At 46.9% G+C, this 25,549-nt stretch overlaps 2 long non-coding RNA genes across 5 annotated transcripts; both read left to right on the top strand.

Moving 5' to 3' along the window:
* The first annotated feature begins 183 nt into the window (after window positions 1-183).
* On the top strand, window positions 184-22,506 carry LOC307210776. 4 transcript variants are annotated; one of them, XR_013836094.1, is made up of 4 exons: window positions 184-327; window positions 504-530; window positions 16,906-16,986; window positions 22,378-22,506. It is a non-coding gene; the product is annotated as an uncharacterized lncRNA (long non-coding RNA). The 4 variants fall into 4 exon arrangements; XR_013836095.1 differs by lacking the exon at window positions 22,378-22,506 and having other exon boundaries at window positions 16,906-17,078; XR_013836097.1 differs by lacking the exons at window positions 16,906-16,986; window positions 22,378-22,506 and adding an exon at window positions 1,150-1,308.
* LOC307210202 lies at window positions 7,848-9,141 on the top strand. The gene is made up of 3 exons (XR_013835917.1): window positions 7,848-8,036; window positions 8,232-8,258; window positions 8,975-9,141. It is a non-coding gene; the product is annotated as an uncharacterized lncRNA (long non-coding RNA).
* Window positions 22,507-25,549: the final 3,043 nt, after the last annotated feature.

Below are 25,549 nucleotides of genomic sequence, written 5' to 3'. Positions count from 1 at the left end.
GAAAGGGCACATAGCCCATGGCACATTGCACGCACCATCACATGCTGTCTTGTTTATTTGCACGGGGGGGGGGGGGCGGGGGGTTTCACAGACAAAGGTTGCTTACTAGCTAATCCGTTCAAGGCTCCAAAACTGCATCAGCTCAGCCAACACATTTGATTGGAAGGTTGTGCCTTTATAAGAAAGAGAAGTTGGATCCAGATGAACCGTCAGTTTGTGACGTCCCTCCAAGAATCTTGAGAATCTTCCTCTCCTCTTCAGTGATCGTCATGAAATTCTGGGTCCTCCTTCTGGTTGTCTGGGTTGCTTTTGCCATGGTGTCCGCACGTAAGTAGTTGACACTCATTTATCCTTTTTACTGATGGAAGGATTAGGAAAATGGCCCCCAAATGCTGATGAAATTTGGTGAGGTTTAAGCAAACAGGGCAGTAGAATAACTTCAGCCAACCTAGGCTGCCAATGACTGGAAGGAGGTCTCACACTTTCCTAATTTCTCCCTCTAGGACCATATGAAGGTGAACACGGGACCGGTGAGTATCTTGGCATTCAAAATGGGAACCACTATTTATCAGCAAAACTGTCTGTCTCCGTTTCCTACCCTTCCCTACGAACATAAGATGAACGGGCTGGATCAGGCGAATGTCTCATCCAGTCCAGCATCCTGTTCCCACAGTTGCCACAGGATGCTCCTGGGAAGCCTGCAATATCATATGAGCGCAGCAGTACTCTGCCCACCTGCAGTTGCATTCAACTCGTAGCAGATGATAGATTTGTCCTCCATGAATTCATCTAATCCTCTGTTAGAACCACCCAAGTAGGTGACCATCACTGATATGACTTTTCAATTTTTGCCCGTCCTGTGATTTTTGGTTGTTTCATCTTTTGAAATCAAATTTGACTGTGTTGGGTTTTTTTGGCAATTGGCCATTCACATGTATGTTTAGTGTAATAGCACTGTGGGCACGGCTCCCTCCTGGCTTGACAACACATCTTCTTGCACATCCCCTCTTTGATGTGCAAGACTTTAATGTAAATAAACTAAGTAGGCAGGCTTGCTGTGACAGCGCAGAGCTGCTAAGGGCACAGGACATCCATGGAGTCTGTGTCCCTGAAAGGAACTAACAATCCTGTCTTCAACTCTCATTCCAGATCCTATATCTGCAGAGCTTGATGCTCTCCAAGACTCTGTGCCTCAAGACCGTCTTCTAGGCGGTCTCTTAGGAAATTTGGGACGCTAGTTGGATCTGGATGTCAACAATAACACATTTGTATCCTGAATGATGATACCAATAAAGTAGCAATTTTAGTCGCAACAACTTTGTGTTGGAAATGCTTGTCTTTATTCTTTCATCCTTCATGTACCATATGCAAAATATGAATGTGGCTCCATGTCAGAACACTCCAACTAACACAAGTGTCAGGACTCATTATGGTATTATCTTGAAGGATCAGCTCCAGTCAGTAGGGAACACATTTTGAACTACATTTCCATGCTTAATTATTTAATAACGCATTTCTAATCCACACCTTCACAGATGTACATCAAAGCAGGAGTAGCACCTGATCTCTTTTTCTGACTGGGCCGTGTCATTCAGCATATTTCCCTAGTTGCACACAAGCTTCTCTAGAGTCGTACGAATACGATTGCTCAGCCAAAGTGGTTGAGAATCACTCAATGGGCTGACATCATGGGACAATAAGGGAGAAGGCCAGAGACTATGAAATGAATTAAACTTAAGTTTCAGGGCCCCTAATCACAGAAGCACCTTTGGTCCACATTGCTTAATTTTTTGGGTCTACTAGACCCAATCTGAGTCACACAACTCGAAAACTAAAAGACATACATTTTTCAGCTCCCAGTTCCGGTCTGCCTTAGCGGAGGCAGCTCCCACGATAGCGGGAGATCGTTGGCGAAGGAAAAACAAGAATGATTGAGGGTACTTATCCTTGCAAGTTCCCCCCAGGGACAGAGGGGAATGGGCTTCACTCCCAGTTCATATCAGTACCTGGCTCTCGCTCCAGAATGGAAAGCGGGAGGCAGGGAGGTGCTGAGTGCAAAAGTACTTACCCTGCTGAAAACCCTCCTACGCCGCCATTAAGAAGCAGAGGTTCTTCTGCTAATTAGAGCTTAATTCGGACTAAAGTACAGGCACATGCTAGAAGAGATGAGATAATAAACTGCGGAACAGAACCAGCTGCAAGGTCGTTAAGGTTTGAACCTGAGAGAAAACTTCAGTCAGTGCAAAATACGGTGTGGGGGAGGGGAGCCTGCAGCTTCTTTATATGAAGTTTCTTCCTCTGTATTTATGATTTGGCAAACCTCCCTTGAACGTTAATTCAAATTATATATGTACAAGTAAGGAGGGATGAAAATGGATTATAGAGCTGGAATACAACATTAAATGGAACTGTGTCTGTAAAAAAAGGGGGGGGGAGCGAAGCTCTATTTTGTGAAAGGTTTACAATGGAAACTTAGAGCTGACCGTTTCCCATCCTTTACTATTTACAAAGTGAACTGAATAACACTAAAAGGACTTGGAGTATAATTTAATTGGAACTATAATTGCTCATTTATCTTCAGTTGGACGAAAGCATAAAATAAGTCTGCGATCTTGCCAAGGAACTGATAAGGTTCATTACTAATCCATCTGCACTTCAAGAGACCACGCTTCTTCCCAGGCTGAGAGGGAAAATGGTGAAAACAGGTTATTTATTGGGACAGGGTGATTTTTGCAGCTGTTCTTAAAGTTGTAAAACAATGAAGCACGGGGCGGAGCAATGGATAAATTTCTGAAACTACAATGAGATATCAGCTCCGCCCAAGGCATGATGGAGAACAGCAGCAACAGGGAAAAGATAGACATAACACTTGTAGTTCTACAAATCATTTAATGTGTCAACATGAACGGAAGTTATTAATATTGCAGTTGTATAAGGGATTATTATTTTGACCGGAATGTTATTGAAATTAATAAGATTTTGGAACACAGAAATAAAGAAAATCATCAAACCATCAAATCTAGCATGCAGGGGCCACCTAAATTATATAATTTGGAATTTGAATGATTGTATTATAAATTGGTATTTTTTATAATGAGGCTATTATTGGATTGTAATAGAAAACTAATAAAAATTATTATAAAAAATACATACATTTTTGTTTTATTCACACCAGTGATTTAACATGTGAGATAATCCAGCAAACAATTATAATCAAACTCTGAGATGTAGTAGTGTGGTTGTTTTTTTAAGAAATGTGATCTGTTGTGGAACAACCCCATTGAAGAGGATAACAGTGACAGTGGCGTAGCGTGGGGGGGTGCAGGGGGTGCCGGCCGCACCGGGCGCAACATTTTGGGGGGCGCACTCGCAGCTCTCTGCCCCTACCTGGTTCACACACTCTCTCTCACAGTGCTGGCTGTGCGAATCCGAGCTGCCGGGTCGCCGCCCACTGTGCGGAGCGGAGAGAGAGCGAGGGAGGGACTATCTGGGGGAGGGACAGTGCAGCAAGCTTCGGGCCGCGCAGGGCTCTTCCGACGGCGCCGAGCGCTTCGCGGAGGCTGCGTCGCCCGTACTTCAGAAAGCGGTGCGTGAAGTCTCCCCGCAGCGGCCAGCTGGCCCCGGAGCACGTGCAGAGCGCCGATTCCCCCTGGGCGATCCCGGCCGGCCGTCCAGTCAGCGACAGCGCCGGCGCCGCGCTCCTTCTTCCCCACGAGCGCCCCGTCGAGGGAGGCTGGTCCTCCGAGCCAGGCGCGGCCGAGCGCGCCTGCCCGCCTCCTCCCGGCCATCGGGGGAGGGACCCAGGACGGGGAGCCACCCCGGGCGGAGGCGGAGTCGCGCAGGGGAAAGGCACATGCTCGCGGGCGCCGCGGCCTCGCTCCTCCCACGAAAACCAGATCCAGGGAAGGAAGCCCCACGCAGCTGAGAAAGTGAGGCATCTAATCATAAGCTTGCATTTTTATTAAAGCTTATATGTTTAATCAGGGCTTGTATTTTAAAAATGAGCTTAAAGATCTTCAAATGTTTTATGCCAGGCAGAAGACCAGCTGCCTAAGAACCTTGGCAATGTTTTTCTCCTAGACAAGGGGGCCCCCTGATTTATAGCAGAAAACAATTCTCAAAGTCGTAAAAAGGGAATTACAGGCTGACAGCCAAGGTTACACTGACCCTACAAATTAAGGGTGGATAAATAGTAAAATGAGCCATATCTTCTTCCTAAGGTTAAAAAGGTCAAGAGCAGTGAAAAAGCATCTAGCTGGCAGAAAGGGAGCATTTTTGGGAAGTCTTTTCTAAAGCTGTTTCTTTCTTAAACTAAGATCCTTTTAAGATTTCTTTTCCTTTTAAAAGGTTATTTATGTATTAAATATATTAGTTTAAATATAATTATGCAAAGGATTTAAGAAATGCTAGATTCTTATTTCATATAGTTGGAAGAGATCACAGGGGCCATCAGCCACCAGCCTCCTGCCAGACAGGAGACGCCATCGAGCACTCCTGATATATGGTTGTCAGGCCTTTTGTTTAGAAACCTTCAAATGAAGGAGATCTCTCAATGTTGATGTGAACTCAAAATCTTTGACATATGTTTAAGATAAAAATTCAAGATTAACCATCTGTTTTGGAAGGCAATAGGGCAAGGAGGGCAAGAGGTGAGCTGGTAATTAAGATTCCTTGTTGAGACACATGTAAGATATAAAAAGGTAAAGGTAAAGGTACCCCTGCCCGTACGGGCCAGTCTTGACAGACTCTGGGGTTGTGCGCCCATCTCACTTAAGAGGCCAGGGGCCAGCGCTGTCTGGAGACACTTCCGGGTCACGTGGCCAGCGTGACATCGCTGCTGTGGCCAGAGCCAGAGCCGCACACGGAAACGCCGTTTACCTTCCCGCTGGTAAGCGGTCCCTATTTATCTACTTGCACCCGGAGGTGCTTTCGAACTGCTAGGTTGGCAGGCGCTGGGACCGAGCAGCGGGAGCGCACCCCGCCGCAGGGATTCGAACCGCCGACCTTTCGATCGGCAAGCCCTAGGCGCTGAGGCTTTAACCCACAGCGCCACCTGCGTCCCCCATGTAAGATATATTACTACTTATTTGTCATTTATAGATAGAAGAATATATAGCTTTTTGATTCCCATAAAAGGGCAAGAGGAAATGGGTGTATCTTTTGTGATTGGTTCTAGCAAACAGCCAATAGGAATTTTAACCAGGCTGATTGGACAGAGGCAGCCACAGGAGGAGCAAGGGGGCTGGATTAAGGAAATATAAGTGCTGGCCAGAATGGCAAGAGGCCAGGCCAGAGCTTGGTAACCATATACCACTGTGCCTCATATTTATTTGTCTGACAAATAAATTATTATTTTAATTTCTCTATTGCTGCGTTGAATATTTCATTCCAGCTAAGCGTTAACCACAAGCAGGGTGCTACAAAAGAGGCTCCGCGAGCATGTGCAGAGCGCCTGCCTGCCCACCGGGACTGCGCGAGAGAGCCAACGGGCAGCGGGGGGGGGGGGGCAAGAGTCGCCCGGGCTCCCCGCTTCCTTCTGGAGGGGAGATGGCACTTGCCCAACCCAAGGCAAAGTGGAGGAAGAAAGTCTCTTCCCGGCTTCGTCCCCTTCCCAATATTCGATTTTTGAAACCTATGTCTAGGGCGGGTATAGCAGCGAAGAGCTTGGCCGCTCCTTCAAGGGGGCCGGAATCTGGAGACTGCAGGCGAAGCCTCCCCAATGCCCAAAGGGCGAGGCTGATTTTAGTACTATAAAAATCCAAGGCTCCTAGCCCACCCTCCGCTCTCCGTTTTTAATGGCCCGATGCCTGTAAGCCGCCCTTTGATGGACTTTGAAACCCTCAAAGGGGGCGAGGGAGCAATATTTCCAATCAATCAACAGCCCACCTGAAAAGGAGGGGGGGAATAATCTGCCTCCCTCCCGCGATGGGAGAACTGGCAAAGGTTCCTTCTGCTTTAACTGAATTAAATTATAAAGGGGGGGGGTGTTGTCCCTCGCAGAAGGCGGCCTTCCTCCTCTTGCTAAAACAAAGCCACGAGGTTCCAGATTGTCTGGATAGCCAACACTGCGATCCTAGAATATATGTAAGTGGCACAAGGTGTTCCCACAATTGCAGAGGAGTGTCCCGGCTGGAGAGTGACAGACGCAAGTCCCGCGAGCCTCAGGAAACAAATCAAGTCAATAAGAACCAGGGAAGCAGGGCAAGGAGTCTCCCTTAGGCGTAAAGAGAGGATTAGAATAAAAGCCTTTACAACAATGAAGGCTATGAATGAGGTGGGGCGAAACCCAAGGAAATGCTGATGGGCGACCTTGCCTAAGAACCTGAGCCTGGCCCCATCAGGGCTGGATGACCCTCAGGTGTTCTGTGTGGGAGCTGTTTTGGAAGACACTAAAATGCGTACATTAGATGCACTAGCACTGAGCTACAGCCCATGTCCAATTGGAGGATATAAATATAAATTCTGTAATTATAAATGAATGGATCTCCTTGTGCTTCCTCTTGGGTCACAGAGCAGCTCACTTTCTGGTCAGTCATGTCTCCTGTCAATTGGGGACCTGCCATTTTGGATTTTACACCTCTGTGTATCAGAATGCCAATTCCAGCAGGAACAATTTGCAGCAAGGAAATAAAAAGGTAAAGGGACCCCTGACCATTAGGTCCAGTCGTGGCCGACTCTGGGGTTGCGGCGCTCATCTCGCTTTATTGGCCGAGGGAGCTGGCGTACGGCTTCCGGGTCATGTGGCCAGCAGGACTAAGCCACTTCTGGCGAACCAGAGCAGTGCACGGAAACGCCGTTTACCTTCCCGCCTATTTACCTATTTATCTACTTGCACTTGACATGCTTTCAAACTGCTAGGTTGACAGAAGCAAGGACAGAGCAACGGGAGCTCACCCTGTCGTGGGGATTCGAACCACTGACCTTCTGATCGGCAAGTCCTAGGCCCTGTGGTTTAAGCCACAGCACCACCTGTGTCCCAGCAAGGAAATAGTGAGCAAATAAAGGATTCTGCTCCCCCCTATGCCTCTGCTCCCGACATCACCACCACTCCACGAAATGCAGCTTTCCTGATCTGTAGGGGTCTGTTGGGTGCCTGAGTCATATTTGCTGTCTGAAATAAAGCTTATCTTCTGGTTCTTATAGCCTGCATTTTGCAAGGCCATTTGTGTTCATTCTTAATCAGATGCACAGGGACATAAACATGAAACAGTTTATTATTCTACCCAAATATCAGTAAGACGGGCCAAAAATAAGTTATAGATGGTGTCAAATGAGAACAATAATCAAACAAATCTCAAGGTGGCATGAATGCAACCAGTGGCGTAGTGTGGAGGGTGCAGGGGGCGGCGGCCGCAGCATCTGGGGGTTAGGGTTAGGGGGCGCAAATCCACGGGTTAGGGGGCGCAAATCCACGGGTTAGGGGGCGCAAATTACTTGCCTTGCCCCGGGTGCTGACAACCCACGCTACGCCACTGTGAGTAAAAACACTTTGAAAAGCATGTGGTGGTAGGAAGGGAAAAAGGAAAGGTCTTCTCCACTTTGATCCTCAAATTCTGCTATGTCAGTGGAAGGCCACATTCTGGCAGTCTGTGAAGGAGTTTGAGCACTTTCACAAACACTTGGGTGGCTGTTGGCCTTAGTTTATCTAAGGGTCCCTCCTTGGAAGTGAGGTGGAGATTGAATACAGTGGCAGTTAAAAACCAAGACTTAATCCTAAGAAAGGGCACATAGCCCATGGCACATTGCACGCACCATCACATGCTGTCTTGTTTATTTGCACGGGGGGGGGGGTGTTCACAGACAAAGGTTGCTTACTAGCTAATCCGTTCAAGGCTCCAAAACCACATCAGCTCAGCCAACACATTTGATTGGAAGGTTGTGCCTTTATAAGAAAGAGAAGTTGGATCCAGGTGAACCGTCAGTTTGTGACGTCCCTCCAAGAATCTTGAGAATCTTCCTCTCCTCTTCAGTGATCATCATGAAATTCTGGGTCCTCCTTTTGGTTGTTTGGGTTGCTTTTGCCATGGTGTCCGCAGGTAAGTAGTTGACACTCATTTATCCTTTTTACTGATGGAAGGATTAGGAGAATGTGTTTATTAGGGGAAAATGGCCCCCAAATGCTGATGAATTTTCATGAGGTTTAAGTAAACAGGGCAGTAGAATAACTTCAGCCAACCTAGGCTGCCAATGACTGGAAGGAGGTCTCACGCTTTCCTAATTTCTCCCTCTAGGACCATATGAAGGTGAAGACCGGACCGGTGAGTATCCTGACATTCAAAATGGGAACCACGGTTGATCAGCAAAACTGTCTGTCTCCGTTTCCTACCCTTCCCTACGAACATAAGATGAACGGGCTGGATCAGGCCAGCGTCTCATCCAGTCTAGCATCCTGTTCCCACAGTTGCCGCAGGATGCCCCTGGGAAGCCTGCAATATCCTATGAGCGCAGCAGTACTCTGCCCACCTGCAGTTGCATTCAACTCGTAGCAGGTGATAGATTTGTCCTCCATGAATTTATCTAATCCTCTGTTAGAACCACCCAAGTAGGTGACCATCACTGATATGACCCTCTTCACTTTGCTTTTCAACTTTTGCCCGTCCTGTGATTTTTGGTTGTTTCATCTTTTGAAATCAAATTTGACTGTGTTGGATTTTTTTGGCAATTGGCCATTCACATGTATGTTTAGTTTAATAGCACTGTGGGCACGGCTCCCTCCTGGCTTGACAACACATCTTCTAACAGGTCCTGAATGCCCAGAATTGCCACCCTTCTGGTCACATCCATGACCAACTGTTCTAGGGTACAATCATTTAGACTTTCTAGAAATCCCCTCTTTGATGTGCAAGACTTTCCTGTAAATAAACTAAGTAGGCAGGCTTGCTGTGACAGCGCAGAGCTGCTAAGGGCACAGGACATCCATGGAGTCTGTGTCCCTGAAAGGAACTAACAATCCTGTCTTCAACTCTCATTCCAGATCCTATATCTGCAGAGCTTGATGCTCTCCAAGACTCTGTGCCTCAAGACCGTCTTCTAGGCGGTCTCTTAGGAAATTTGGGACGCTAGTTGGATCTGGATGTCAACAATAACACATTTGTATGCTGAATGATGATACCAATAAAGTAGCAATTTTAGTCGCAACAACTTTGTGTTGGAAATGCTTGTCTTTATTCTTTCATCCTTCATGTACCATATGCAAAATATGAATGTGGCTCCATGTCAGAACACTCCAACCAACACAAGTGTCAGGACTCATTATGGTATTAGATCTTGAAGGATCAGCTCCAGTCAGTTTGAACTACATTTCCATGCTTAATTATTTAATAATGCATTTCTAATCCACACCTTCACAGATGTACATCAAAGCAGGAGTAGCACCTGATCTCTTTTTCTGACTGGGCCGTGTCATTCAGCATATTTCCCTAGTTGCACACAAGCTTCTCTAGAGTCGTACGAATACGATTGCTCAGCCAAAGTGGTTGAGAATCACTCCATGGGCTGACATCATGGGACAATAAGGGAGAAGACCAGAGACTATGAAATGAATGAAACTTAAGTTTCAGGGTCCCTAATCACAGAAGCACCTTTGGTCCACATTGCTTAATTTTTTGGGTCTACTAGACCCAATCTGAGTCACACAACTCGAAAACTAAAAGACATACATTTTTCAGCTCCCAGTTCCGGTCTGCCTTAGCGGAGGCAGCTCCCACGACAGCGGGAGATCGTTGGCGAAGGAAAAACAAGAATGATTGAGGGTACTTATCCTTGCAAGTTCCCCCCAGGGACAGAGGGGAATGGGCTTCACTCCCAGTTCATATCAGTACCTGGCTCTCGCTCCAGAATGGAAAGCGGGAGGCAGGGAGGTGCTGAGTGCAAAAGTACTTACCCTGCTGAAAACCCTCCTACGCCACCATTAAGAAGCAGAGGTTCTTCTGCTAATTAGAGCTTAATTCGGACTAAAGTACAGGCACATGCTAGAAGAGATGAGATAATAAACTGCGGAACAGAACCAGCTGCAAGGTCGTTAAGGTTTGAACCTGAGAGAAAACTTCAGTCAGTGCAAAATACGGTGTGGCGGAGGGGAGCCTGCAGCTTCTTTATATGAAGTTTCTTCCTCTGTATTTATGATTTGGCAAACCTCCCTTGAACGTTAATTCAAATTATATATGTACAAGTAAGGAGGGATGAAAATGGATTATAGAGCTGGAATACAACATTAAATGGAACTGTGTCTGTAAAAAAAAGGGGGGGAGCGAAGCTCTATTTTGTGAAAGGTTTACAATGGAAACTTAGAGCTGACCGTTTCCCATCCTTTACTATTTACAAAGTGAACTGAATAACACTAAAAGGACTTGGAGTATAATTTAATTGGAACTATAATTGCTCATTTATCTTCAGTTGGACGAAAGGATAAAATAAGTCTGCGATCTTGCCAAGGAACTGATAAGGTTCATTACTAATCCATCTGCACTTCAAGAGACCACGCTTCTTCCCAGGCTGAGAGGGAAAATGGTGAAAACAGGTTATTTATTGGGACAGGGTGATTTTTGCAGCTGTTCTTAAAGTTGTAAAACAATGAAGCATGGGGCGGAGCAATGGATAAATTTCTGAAACTACAATGAGATATCAGCTCCGCCCAAGGCATGATGGAGAACAGCAGCAACAGGGAAAAGATAGACATAACACTTGTAGTTCTACAAATCATTTAATGTGTCAACATGAATGGAAGTTATTAATATTGCAGTTGTTGTATAAGGGATTATTATTTTGACCGGAATGTTATTGAAATTAATAAGATTTTGGAACACAGAAATAAAGAAAATCATCAAACCATCAAATCTAGCATGCAGGGGCCACCTAAATTATATAATTTGGAATTTGAATGATTGTATTATAAATTGGTATTTTTTATAATGAGGCTATTATTGGATTGTAATAGAAAACTAATAAAAATTATTATAAAAAATACATACATTTTTGTTTTATTCACACCAGTGATTTAACATGTGAGATAATCCAGCAAACAATTATAATCAAACTCTGAGATGTAGTAGTGTGGTTGTTTTTTTAAGAAATGTGATCTGTTGTGGAACAACCCCATTGAAGAGGATAACAGTGACAGTGGCGTAGCGTGGGGGGGTGCAGGGGGTGCCGGCCGCACCGGGCGCAACATCTGGGGGTTAGGGTTAGGGGGTGCAAATCCACGGGTTAGGGGGCGCAAATTACTTGCCTTGCCCCGTGTGCTGACAACCCACGCTACGCCACTGGACAGTGATTACCCGAACCTCTTTGCCTCTTGTGATGGGGCCCCCATAACAGTCCAAGCTTCAGGAACCCAATAATGTAGAAGCCTCTAGGAAACCTTGTGATAATTTTTAAAGACCTAAACATCTTGGGACCAAAACACCTTAGGGACGATCTGCTTCATTGTGATGGCTGAGATTTTCCGATGGCACACTTCTGGTGGTTTACGAAGGCTGTAAGTTTCGGCTGGCCTTCGCTACGGACTGACCTTTCCCCTGTGGAATTCCCTACCAGGAAAGTTTCGGCAGGAACCATTCCTCCATTTCTCTAGAAATCTTGTGAGCACTTTCTTCTTTCTTTAGATGGGCCTTTACAACTCCTTGGCCCGTTAGCCTTAGCTGCCTGCAGCAACCCAGATATGTTCCTGAACAGAATGCTTCATAAGAAGGATGCTAGAGCATGTCCTGTATTGCATCATGTGTACCTAGAGCTGTGATCCCCAAACATTTTTCTCTGGGCCACACTTACAATAAAAAATTTCATGTGCCACGCCATTTTTTTTTTATTGATAAGAAATGTATTGGAAGACCAAAAGAAACAACTCCTAGCAGTTCTTGATTTGGGGGGCGGGAATCTATCAATAGTCTGTAAATACAGTGGTACCTCTGAATGCGAAGGGGATCCATTCTGGAGCCCTGTTCTCACCCTGAAGTGAACGCAACCCGCGCCCATGCATCTGCGTGTGCGCGGGTTGCGATTCACTGCTTCCGCAAATGTGCGTGACGTCATTTTGAGCGTCTGTGCATGCACAAGCCGCAAAACCTGGAAGTAACATGCTCTGTTACTTCCGGGTCGCCGCAGAGCGCAAAAATATTCATCCTGAAGCTACTTCAACCCGAGGTATGACTGTACATATTAAAAAAAATATCCATACAATACTGCACTGAAGTGTTTCTTTGATTGTCGTCCTTGACTCCTCTCGCCACGCTTTCCCTCCTCTCCTGCCACACCAGTGTGATGTGCTACACCCTTTGAGAACCAGTGACCTGGAGTCTAGACCAGTGCTTCTCAAAGAGTGGGCTGGGCCCGGACCAAGCTGTTGGCTTTGGGTCACTTTCAGGGGGGTCACAATGTCACAGCCTGCCCAGGGCTTCCTCACTTGCTTGCCCCAGCCCCTACCCATCTCATAGCCTTTGGACAGGGCCAATGCCACCACCAGCAACTCCTTTCATGTTGAGGACAAGTGGCCATGAGACAGAGGTTCAGAGGAAGAAGGAAAAAGAAGGTCTGAGGGCTAAAGGACAGAAGGGAATCTGAGAGCGAGATAATATTTATTAACCTTTGATATTAGTGGTAAATAAACAGGGAATACAAAGGAAGGGGATAAAAGAGGACAGCTGATCTAGGAGAAGAAAGGGAGTGTAAAAGAACCAGAAATGAGATGAAAGAAAGTGGCAGGTTTTGAGGAAGGGAATAAGACACAAGTTGACTGTGGAAAGAAGAATGGGAGAAGAAATTACAGAACATGAGTAAACAGTGGCGTAGCGTGGGGGGTGCAGGGGGTGCCAGCCGCACCGGGCGCAACATTTTGGGGGGCGCACTCGCAGCTCTCTGCCCCTACCTGGTTCACACACTCTCTCTCACAGTGCTGGCTGTGCGAATCCGAGCTGCCGGGTCGCCGCCCACTGTGCGGAGCAGAGAGAGAGCGAGGGAGGGACTATCTGGGGGAGGGACAGTGCAGCAAGCTTCGGGCCGCGCAGGGCTCTTCCGACGGTGCCGAGCGCTTCGCGGAGGCTGCGTCGCCCGTACTTCAGAAAGCGGTGTGTGAAGTCTCCCCGCAGCGGCCAGCCAGCCCCGGAGCACGTACAGAGCGCCGATTCCCCCTGGGCGATCCCGGCCGGCCGTCCAGTCGGCGACAGCGCCGGCGCCGCGCTCCTTCTTCCCCACGAGCGCCCCGTCGAGGGAGGCTGGTCCTCCGAGCCAGGCACAGCCGAGCGCGCCTGCCCGCCTCCTCCCGGCCATCGGGGGAGGGACCCAGGACGGGGAGCCACCCCGGGCGGAGGTGGAGTCGCGCAGGGGTAAGGCCGCCCGCGCTCTCCGCGGCCCTCTGCACATGCTCGCGGGCGCCACGGCCTCGCTCCTCCCACGAAAACCAGATCCAGGGAAGGAAGCCCCACGCAGCTGAGAAAGAGGCTCCGCGAGCATGTGCAGAGCGCCCGCCTGCCCACCGGGACTGCGCGAGAGAGCCAACGGGCAGCGGGGGGGGGGGCAAGAGTCGCCCGGGCTCCCCGCTTCCTTCTGGAGGGAAGATGGCGCTTGCCCAACGCAAGGCAAAGTGGAGGAAGAAAGTCTCTTCCCGGCTTCGTCCCCTTCCCAATATTCGATTTTTGAAACCTATGTCTAGGGCGGGTATAGCAGCGAAGAGCTTGGCCGCTCCTTCAAGGGGGCCGGAATCTGGAGACTGCAGGCGAAGCCTCCCCAATGCCCAAAGGGCGAGGCTGATTTTAGTACTATAAAAATCCAAGGCTCCTAGCCCACCCTCCGCTCTCCGTTTTTAATGGCCCGATGCCTGTAAGCCGCCCTGAAAAGGAGGGGGGGAATAATCTGCCTCCCTCCCGCGATGCCAGAACTGGCAAAGGTTCCTTCTGCTTTAACTGAATTAAATTATAAAGGGGGGGGGGTGTTGTCCCTCGCAGAAGGCGGCCTTCCTCCTCTTGCTAAAACAAAGCCACGAGGTTCCAGATTGTCTGGATAGCCAACACTGCGATCCTAGAATATATGTAAGTGGTACAAGGTGTTCCCACAATTGCAGAGGAGTGTCCCGGCTGGAGAGTGACAGACGCAAGTCCCGCGAGCCTCAGGAAACAAATCAAGTCAATAAGAACCAGGGAAGCAGGGCAAGGAGTCTCCCTTAGGCGTAAAGAGAGGATTAGAATAAAAGCCTTTACAACAATGAAGGCTATGAATGAGGTGGGGCGAAACCCAAGGAAATGCTGATGGGCGACCTTGCCTAAGAACCTGAGCCTGGCCCCATCAGGGCTGGATGACCCTCAGGTGTTCTGTGTGGGAGCTGTTTTGGAAGACACTAAAATGCGTACATTAGATGCACTAGCACTGAGCTACAGCCCATGTCCAATTGGAGGATATAAATATAAATTCTGTAATTATAAATGAATGGATCTCCTTGTGCTTCCTCTTGGGTCGCAGAGCAGCTCACTTTCTGGTCAGTCATGTCTCCTGTCAATTGGGGACCTGCCATTTTGGATTTTACACCTCTGTGTATCAGAATGCCAATTCCAGCAGGAACAATTTGCAGCAAGGAAATAAAAAGGTAAAGGGACCCCTGACCATTAGGTCCAGTCGTGGCCGACTCTGGGGTTGCGGCGCTCATCTCGCTTTATTGGCCGAGGGAGCCGGCGTACAGCTTCCGGGTCATGTGGCCGCCATGACTAAGCCGCTTCTGGCGAACCAGAGCAGCGCATGGAAACGCCGTTTACCTTCCCGCCTATTTACCTATTTATCTACTTGCACTTGACGTGCTTTCAAACTGCTAGGTTGACAGAAGCAAGGACAGAGCAACGGGAGCTCACCCTGTCGCAGGGATTCGAACCACTGACCTTCTGATCGGCAAGTCCTAGGCCCTGTGGTTTAAGCCACAGCACCACCTGTGTCCCAGCAAGGAAATAGTGAGCAAATAAAGGATTCTGCTCGCCCCCCTATGCCTCTGCTCCCGACATCACCACCACTCCACGAAATGCAGCTTTCCTGATCTGTAGGGGTCTGTTGGGAGCCTGAGTCATATTTGCTGTCTGAAATAAAGCTTATCTTCTGGTTCTTATAGCCTGCATTTTGCAAGGCCATTTGTGTTCATTCTTAATCAGATGCACAGGGACATAAACATGAAACAGTTTATTATTCTACCCAAATATCAGTAAGACGGGCCAAAAATAAGTTATAGATGGTGTCAAATGAGAACAATAATCAAACAAATCTCAAGGTGGCATGAATGCAACCAGTGGCGTAGTGTGGGGGGTGCAGGGGGGGGGGGCCGGCCGCAGCATCTGGGGGTTAGGGTTAGGGGGCGCAAATTACTTGCCTTGCCCCGGGTGCTGACAACCCACGCTACGCCACTGTGAGTAAAAACACTTTGAAAAGCATGTGGTGGTAGGAAGGGAAAAAGGAAAGGTCTTCTCCACTTTGATCCTCAAATTCTGCTATGTCAGTGGAAGGCCACATTCCCAGCTGGCAGTCTGTGAAGGAGTTTGAGCACTTTCACAAACACTTGGGTGGCTGTTGGCCTTAGTTTATCTAAGGGTCCCTCCTTGGAAGTGAGGTGGAGATTGAATACAGTGGCAGTTAAAAACCAAGACTTAATCCTAAGAAAGGGCACATAGCCCATGCCACATTGCACGCACCATCACATGCTGTCTTGTTTATTTGCACGGGGGGGGGGGTGTTCACAGACAAAGGTTGCTTACTAGCTAATCCATTCAAGGCTCCAAAACCGCATCAGCTCAGCCAACACATTTGATTGGAAGGTTGTGCCTTTATAAGAAAGAGAAGTTGGATCCAGGTGAACTGTCAGTTTGTGACATCCCAGGTGAACCGTCAGTTTGTGACGTCCCTCCAAGAATCTTGAGAATCTTCCTCTCCTCTTCAGTGATCATCATGAAATTCTGGGTCCTCCTTTTGGTTGTTTGGGTTGCTTTTGCCATGGTGTCCGCACGTAAGTAGTTGACACCCATTTATCCTTTTTACTGATGGAAGGATTAGGAAAATGTGTTTATTAGGGGAAAATGGCCCCCAAATGCTGATGAATTTTCATGAGGTTTAAGTAAACAGGGCAGTAGAATAACTTCAGCCAACCTAGGCTGCCAATGACTGGAAGGAGGTCTCACGCTTTCCTAATTTCTCCCTCTAGGACCATATGAAGGTGAAGACGGGACCGGTGAGTATCCTGACATTCAAAATGGGAACCACGGTTGATCAGCAAAACTGTCTGTCTCCGTTTCCTACCCTTCCCTACGAACATAAGATGAACGGGCTGGATCAGGCCAGCGTCTCATCCAGTCTAGCATCCTGTTCCCACAGTTGCCGCAGGATGCCCCTGGGAAGCCTGCAATATCCTATGAGCGCAGCAGTACTCTGCCCACCTGCAGTTGCATTCAACTCGTAGCAGGTGATAGATTTGTCCTCCATGAATTTATCTAATCCTCTGTTAGAACCACCCAAGTAGGTGACCATCACTGATATGACCCTCTTCACTTTGCTTTTCAACTTTTGCCCGTCCTGTGATTTTTGGTTGTTTCATCTTTTGAAATCAAATTTGACTGTGTTGGATTTTTTTGGCAATTGGCCATTCACATGTATGTTTAGTTTAATAGCACTGTGGGCACGGCTCCCTCCTGGCTTGACAACACATCTTCTAACAGGTCCTGAATGCCCAGAATTGCCACCCTTCTGGTCACATCCATGACCAACTGTTCTAGGGTACAATCATTTAGACTTTCTAGAAATCCCCTCTTTGATGTGCAAGACTTTCCTGTAAATAAACTAAGTAGGCAGGCTTGCTGTGACAGCGCAGAGCTGCTAAGGGCACAGGACATCCATGGAGTCTGTGTCCCTGAAAGGAACTAACAATCCTGTCTTCAACTCTCATTCCAGATCCTATACCTGCAGAGCTTGATGCTCTCCAAGGCTCTGTGCCTCAAGACCGTATTCTATGCAGTGTCTTAGGAATTTGTGGTCTTGGACGCTAGTAGGATTTGGTTGTCAACAATAACACATTTGTATGCTGAATGATGATACCAATAAAGTAGCAATTTTAGTCGCAACAACTTTGTGTGGTAAATGCTTGTCTTTATTCTTTCATCCTTCATGTACCATATGCAAAATATGAATGTGGCTCCATGTCAGAAAACTCCAATCAACAGTGTCAGGACTCATTATGGTATTAGATCTTGAAGGATCAGCTCCAGTCAGTAAGGAACACATTTTGAACTACATTTCCACGTTAAATTATTTAATAATGCATTTCCAAGCCCCACCTTCACAGATGTACATCAAAGCTGTAGTAGCACCTGATCTCTTTTTCTGACTGGGCCGTGTCATTCAGCATATTTCCCTAGTTGCACACAAGCTTCTCTAGAGTCGTACGAATACGATTGCTCAGCCAAAGTGGTTGAGAATCACTCCATGGGCTCACAATGCCTTGCCTGCTGACATCATGGGACATTAAGGGAGAAGACCAGAGACTATGAAATGAATGAAACTTAAGTTTCAGGGCCCCTAATCACAGAAGCACCTTTGGTCCACATTGCTTAATTTTTTGGGTCTACTAGACCCAATCTGAGTCACACAACTCGAAAACTAAAAGACATACATTTTTCAGCTCCCAGTTCCGGTCTGCCTTAGCGGAGGCAGCTCCCACGACAGCGGGAGATCGTTGGCGAAGGAAAAACAAGAATGATTGAGGGTACTTATCCTTGCAAGTTCCCCCCAGGGACAGAGGGGAATGGGCTTCACTCCCAGTTCATATCAGTACCTGGCTCTCGCTCCAGAATGGAAAGCGGGAGGCAGGGAGGGGCTGAGTGCAAAAGTACTTACCCTGCTGAAAACCCTCCTACGCAGGCATTAAGAAGCAGAGGTTCTTCTGCTAATTAGAGCTTAATTCGGACTAAAGTACAGGCACATGCTAGAAGAGATGAGATAATAAACTGCGGAACAGAACCAGCTGCAAGGTCGTTAAGGATTGAATCTGAGAGAAAACTTCAGTCAGTGCGAAATACGGTGTGGGGGAGGGGAGCCTGCAGCTTCTTTATATGAAGTTTCTTCCTCTGTATTTATGATTTGGCAAACCTCCCTTGAACGTTAATTCACATTATATATGTACAAGTAAGGAGGGATGAAAATGGATTATAGAGCTGGAATACAACATTAAATGGAACTGTGTCTGTAAAAAAAGGGGGGGGGGAGCGAAGCTCTATTTTGTGAAAGGTTTACAATGGAAACTTAGAGCTGACCGTTTCCCATCCTTTACTATTTACAAAGTGAACTGAATAACACTAAAAGGACTTGGAGTATAATTTAATTGGAACTATAATTGCTCATTTATCTTCAGTTGGACGAAAGGATAAAATAAGTCTGCGATCTTGCCAAGGAACTGATAAGGTTCATTACTAATCCATCTGCACTTCAAGAGACCACGCTTCTTCCCAGGCTGAGAGGGAAAATGGTGAAAACAGGTTATTTATTGGGACAGGGTGATTTTTGCAGCTGTTCTTAAAGTTGTAAAACAATGAAGCACGGGGCGGAGCAATGGATAAATTTCTGAAACTACAATGAGATATCGGCTCCGCCCAAGGCATGATGGAGAACAGCAGCAACAGGGAAAAGATAGACATAACACTTGTAGTTCTACAAATCATTTAATGTGTCAACATGAATGGAAGTTATTAATATTGCAGTTGTTGTATAAGGGATTATTATTTTGACCGGAATGTTATTGAAATTAATAAGATTTTGGAACACAGAAATAAAGAAAATCATCAAACCATCAAATCTAGCATGCAGGGGCCACCTAAATTATATAATTTGGAATTTGAATGATTGTATTATAAATTGGTATTTTTTATAATGAGGCTATTATTGGATTGTAATAGAAAACTAATAAAAATTATTATAAAAAATACATACATTTTTGTTTTATTCACACCAGTGATTTAACATGTGAGATAATCCAGCAAACAATTATAATCAAACTCTGAGATGTAGTAGTGTGGTTGTTTTTTTAAGAAATGTGATCTGTTGTGGAACAACCCCATTGAAGAGGATAACAGTGACAGTGGCGTAGCGTGGGGGGTGCAGGGGGGGCCGGCCGCACCGGGCGCAACATCTGGGGGTTAGGGTTAGGGGGTGCAAATCCACGGGTTAGGGGGCGCAAATTACTTGCCTTGCCCCGTGTGCTGACAACCCACGCTACGCCACTGGACAGTGATTACCCGAACCTCTTTGCCTCTTGTGATGGGGCCCCCATAACAGTCCAAGCTTCAGGAACCCAATAATGTAGAAGCCTCTAGGAAACCTTGTGATAATTTTTAAAGACCTAAACATCTTGGGACCAAAACACCTTAGGGACGATCTGCTTCATTGTGATGGCTGAGATTTTCCGATGGCACACTTCTGGTGGTTTACGAAGGCTGTAAGTTTCGGCTGGCCTTCGCTACGGACTGACCTTTCCCCTGTGGAATTCCCTACCAGGAAAGTTTCGGCAGGAACCATTCCTCCATTTCTCTAGAAATCTTGTGAGCACTTTCTTCTTTCTTTAGATGGGCCTTTACAACTCCTTGGCCCGTTAGCCTTAGCTGCCTGCAGCAACCCAGATATGTTCCTGAACAGAATGCTTCATAAGAAGGATGCTAGAGCATGTCCTGTATTGCATCATGTGTACCTAGAGCTGTGATCCCCAAACATTTTTCTCTGGGCCACACTTACAATAAAAAATTTCATGTTCCATGCCATTTTTTTTATTGATAAGAAATGTATTGGAAAACCAAAAGAAACAACTCCTAGCAGTTCTTGATTTGGGGGGCGGGAATCTATCAATAGTCTGTAAATACAGGGGTACCTCTGGATGCGAAGGGGATCCATTCTGGAGCCCTGTTCTCACCCTGAAGTGAACGCAAGCCGCGCCCATGCATCTGCGTGTGCGCGGGTTGCGATTCGCTGCTTCCGCGAATGTGCGTGACGTCATTTTGAGCGTCTGTGCATGCACAAGCCGCAAAACCTGGAAGTAACACGCTCTGTTACTTCCGGGTCGCCGCAGAGCGCAAAAATATTCATCCTGAAGCTACTTCAACCCGAGGTATGACTGTACATATAAAAAAAATTATCCATACAATACTGCACTGAAATGTTTCTTTGATTGTTGTCCTTGACTCCTCTCGCCACGCTTTCCCTTCTCTCCTGCCACACCAGTGTGATGTGCTACACCCTTTGAGAACCAGTGACCTGGAGTCTAGACCAGTGCTCCTCAAAGAGTGGTCTGCACCCATACCAAGCTGTTGGCTCTGGGTCACTTTCAGGGGGGTCACAATGTCACAGCCTGCCCAGGGCTTCCTCACTTGCTTGCCCCAGCCCCTACCCATGCCATAGCCTTTGGACAGGGCCAATGCCACCACCAGCAACTCCTTTCATGTTGAGGACAAGTGTCCACCAGACAGAGGTTCAGAAGAAGAAGGAAATAGAAGGTCTGAGGGCTAAAGGGCAGAAGGGAATCTGAAAGCGAGATAATCTTTATTAACCTTTGATATTAGTGATAAATTAACAGGGAATACAAAGGAAGTGGATAAAAGAGGACAGCTGATCTAGGAGAAGAAAGGGATTGTAAAAGAACCAGAAATGAGATGAAAGAAAGTGGCAGGTTTTGAAGAAGGGAATAAGGTACAAGTTGACTGTGGAAAGAAGAATGGGAGAAGAAATTACAGAACATGGGTAAAACAACTTTGAAAAGCATGTGGTGGTAGGAAGGGAAAAGGGAAAGGTCTTCTCCACTTTGATCCTCAAATTCTGCTATGTCAGTGGAAGGCCACATTCCCAGCTGGCAGTCTGTGAAGGAGTTTGAGCGCTTTCACAAACACTTGGGTGGCTGTTGGCCTTAGTTTATCTAAGGGTCCCTCCTTGGAAGTGAGGTGGAGATTGAATACAGTGGCAGTTAAAAACCAAGACTTAATCCTAAGAAAGGGCACATAGCCCATGGCACATTGCACGCACCATCACATGCTGTCTTGTTTATTTGCACGGGGGGGGGGGGGATTCACAGACAAAGGTTGCTTACTAGCTAATCCGTTCAAGGCTCCAAAACCACATCAGCTCAGCCAACACATTTGATTGGAAGGTTGTGCCTTTATAAGAAAGAGAAGTTGGATCCAGATGAACCGTCAGTTTGTGACGTCCCTCCAAGAATCTTGAGAATCTTCCTCTCCTCTTCAGTGATCATCATGAAATTCTGGGTCCTCCTTCTGGTTGTCTGGGTTGCTTTTGCCATGGTGTCCGCACGTAAGTAGTTGACACCCATTTATCCTTTTTACTGATGGAAGGATTAGGAGAATGCGTTTATTAGGGGAAATTGGCCCCCAAATGCTGATGAATTTTCATGAGGTTTAGGTAAATAGGGCAGTAGAATAACTTCAGGGACGCAGGTGGCGCTGTGGGTTAAAGCCTCAGCGCCTAGGACTTGCCGATCGAAAGGTCGGCGGTTCGAATCCCTGCGGCGGGGTGCGCTCCCGCTGCTCGGTCCCAGCGCCTGCCAACCTAGCAGTTCGAAAGCACCTCCGGGTGCAAGTAGATAAATAGGGACCGCTTACCAGCGGGAAGGTAAACGGCGTTTCCGTGTGCGGCTCTGGCTCGCCAGATGCAGCTTTGTCAAGCTGGCCACGTGACCCGGAAGTGTCTCCGGACAGCGCTGGCCCCTGGCCTCTTAAGTGAGATGGGCGCACAACCCCAGAGTCTGTCAAGACTGGCCCGTACGGGCAGGGGTACCTTTACCTTTACCTTTAGAATAACTTCAGCCAACCTAGGCTGCCAATGACTGGAAGGGGGTCTCACGCTTTCCTAATTTCTCCCTCTAGGACCATATGAAGGTGAACACGGGACGGGTGAGTATATTGGCATTCAAAATGTGAACCACGGTTGATCAGCAAAACTGTCTGCCTCCATTTCCATATCAAATATGACTGTGTTGGGTTTTTTTGGCAATTGGCCATTTACATGTATGTTTAGTTTAATAGCACTGTGGGCATTGCTTTCTCCTGGCTTGACAACACATCTTCCACCAGGTTCTGAATGTCCAGAATTGCCACCCTTCTGGTCACTTCCATGACCAACTGTTCTAGGGTAGAATCATTTAGACTTTCTAGAAATACCCTCTTTGATGTGCAAGACCTTCCTTTAAGTAAACTAACAAGGCAGGCTTGCTGTGACAGCGCAGAGCTGCTAAGGGCACAGGATGTCCATGGAGTCTGTGTCCCTGAAAGGAACTAACAATTCTGTCTTCAACTCTCATTACAGATACTGCAGAACATGATACTGGCCATAGCTCTGAGAATCAAGACCGTATTCTATGCAGTCTCTTAGGAGTTTGTTCATGGTGGCGCTAATAGGATTTGGATGTCAACAAGATTCCTTTCAGCCTAAAAATCCTTGTGCAGATAAATTGACAATAACAGTGAATGATGATACCAATAAAGTAAACATTTTAGTTGCAAAGTGTGAGAAATGCTTGCCTTTATTCTTCCATCCTTCATGTACCATGTGAGAACTCTCCAGAAACCAATAGCAGTGCCAGTAACCATCATGCTGTTAGATCTTGAAGGATCAGCCCCAGTCAGTCAGGAACACATTTAGAACTACAGAGACATACATTTTTCTTTTATTCACACCAGTGACTTTATCATTTGAGATAATCCAGTACAGCAATTTAAATCAAAATCTGAGGTGTAGTAGTTATTTAAAAAACAAACACAAAGTGTTGATCTGTTGTGGAACTATAAAAGAAGAAGACAGATAGATAGACAGCCACAAACCATACCAAAGAAATCAAGTACAATAAAATATAGATATAGCTAGATGGTTGGTTATACTAAAAACGTTCTGAGAATTTGCAACTATACAAATAAAAGAGTTAATAACTGTCCTTGATCACAAATAAAGCATATGAACGAGTGGGCTTTCTTTACTAGGTAAAAAACAGGTTAGTCAGATGGTAGATCTAATTCTAATTGCCCCAGCCAAAATTTTTGCCGTGTTTGCTGTCACCTGGTAATCTTGGTCTACAAGAAGGAAGGACCCTGTAGCAGTGAATGAAAGGCCTGGTATGGATGATAGAAGAGGGGTAATAACCTCATTACGCATATCTTTATAAAGAGAGCAAGCTGGTGGTACATGCGCTACGGATTCGATAACTGCCGTCTCCACATGGACATAATCGTTTTTCATGAGGAATTTGACAGAAGCAGTCCTTGAGAACCGCAGCCGGTAGTACGTTCAATCTTGCATAGGCAAGGGCACGTCTGTATTTTAAAACTGTTAAGTTTTGCAGATAGGACACAGATGTGTGGAGGAGGCTAGGTGGGGGAAAATTGTACCACAGACAAAATTTTCTTATGGTAGCTAAATTATTCTGTTGCTCAATGTCGTATAGACACTGTCTAATTAAATTCTTTGCCAATGTCAATAACTGTTGGGGTGATAACCCAGAGGAGTGGAGCTTTTGAGTAACAGTTTCGTGACGGTCTTGCAATATTAAGGGTAATAGATCGGTGGAGGTTAAATTCAGACAAAGCCAATAAGTAAATGTCCTGTACCAAATTTGTGATTCAACTGAGGGAAGGTTGGCATCCAAGCGCAATGAAGTGTTTGGAACACCAGATGGCACAGAGAAAATTTGCCTTAAGAACTTGGACTGAACGGTTTTTATAGAGTCAAGGTGTGCATTAGGCCAAATCTTTGCCCTATGTAGTAGCTGGCACAGGGGTTTAGCTCTGAACACTTCTAGTGCTGAGCGTATGTAGCTACTGCCTTTTTGTGGAAAAAAACACAGTTAAATTTTGGCACTTTGAGATGCTTTTTCCTTTATGTAATTCAGATGTGCTACCCAGGACCCTGTTGACTGAAAAACAAGTCCAAGATATTTAATTACTTGAACTTGTTCAATCATCTGATTATCTGCCATCTATAGGCCCTATGGTTTCTGGAGAACGACATGATTTTGGTTTTATTGTAATTCACAGCCAGTTGTTCTTTTTGGCAGTATCCTGTGAATGCCCTCATCAATCTTTTTAGGCCGACGTTTGTTTGGAATAGGAGTGCCGCATCACCTGCATATAGTAGGACTGAGATGCCCTTTGCAGCCAATTTTGGAGCATGAAACTCCGGAGATGTTAGACTATTGACAATGTCATTTATTCATAAATTAAACAGTGTTGGAGCTAAAATGCAGCCTTGCTTAACTCCTTTAATAAGTGTCTTGCACTTACATAAAAGTGGGGAGGAGAGTGGGGGAGATCACAGCCGGGGGCAGTGACTGGTGAGAGCTGAGACGATGCTTCTCCCACTCAAACCTGCCATCCCTGAGAGACAGAAAAGGCTGCAGCACCCAGTCAGTTGGCTGAAGGTGTGAGGGGTCTGGGAGCAGTTGTCCTCTCAGCCCCTCTGGAGGGGGGAGTTAATGGACTGGGTGAGGGTTGAGGGGGGAGAAGAAGCTGCTCAACACCTGCCTTCCCTGATGAGGGGGCCACCGTTGCTTCCCCTAGGCCCACGAGCCCCATCTGCGCCTTACTTCCTTCTACAGAAACTTCCTCCTTGACCCTTGGACCCACTCTTGGTCTCGTCCACTCAATCCGTTGGACCCACTTTGGGTCTTGTCCGCTCAACCCACTGGAGCCTGTCTTCACATGCGTGTGGATTCCCTAAAACTGACTGAAAACAGGACCTAGCATTGTGGGGGTGAAAGGAGCGGATTGGAAACACATAACAGGGGCCTGGTGCAGCACATGCGCCTGTGTGCACAGTGCTGCCTGTGAAGGGAGCCCGAGTGAGAACGGTGAAAGCCAAGAGCAGAGTGGCTGAGTGGAATGAGAGGAGTGGTTGCTTGGAGTTTGGCCGGACACAAAGGAATGGTGGGAGGCACCCAGTGGGGAACCCCAAGGGAAGGAGACCCAAAGCCTGGAGAGAAGAGGGAGAAGATGGGGGGGGGGGAGAGAGAGAAGCGTCAGGAGGGAGGCCAAAAGGCAGGCTGGTGAAGAAGCAAGAATCATAGAATCATAGAGTTGGAAGAGACCACAAGGGCCATCGAGTCCAACCCCCTGCCAAGCAGGAAACACCATCAGAGCACTCCTGACATATGGTTGTCAAGCCTCTGCTTAAAGACCTCCAAAGAAGGAGACTCCACCACACTCCTTGGCAGCAAATTCCACTGTCGAACAGCTCTTACTGTCAGGAAGTTCTTCCTCATGTTTAGGTGGAATCTTTTTTCTTGTAGTTTGGAACCACTGCTCCGTGTCTGCTTCACTGGAGCAGCAGAAAACAACCTTTCTCCCTCCTCTATGTGACATCCTTTTATATATTTGAAAGAGTACCTCCTCTTGCTGCTGCGACAAGCTCCCCTCCCACCTGATCTCCCAGGACCAAGAGAAGTATGAAGCAGGCGCAGTAAAGGTAGGCGCAAAGGTGCAGTCTCATATTGCTTGGGAAGGACCCAGGAGAGGGGGAGACTAAGGCAGCTGTGGGTAGGCAGGGCCCTTGAGTCTCC

Source organism: Podarcis cretensis, assembly GCF_951804945.1.
Source record: "Podarcis cretensis genome assembly, chromosome: 2".
Lineage (NCBI taxonomy): Eukaryota > Metazoa > Chordata > Lepidosauria > Squamata > Lacertidae > Podarcis > Podarcis cretensis.
This window is presented reverse-complemented; position numbering and strand designations above follow the sequence as displayed.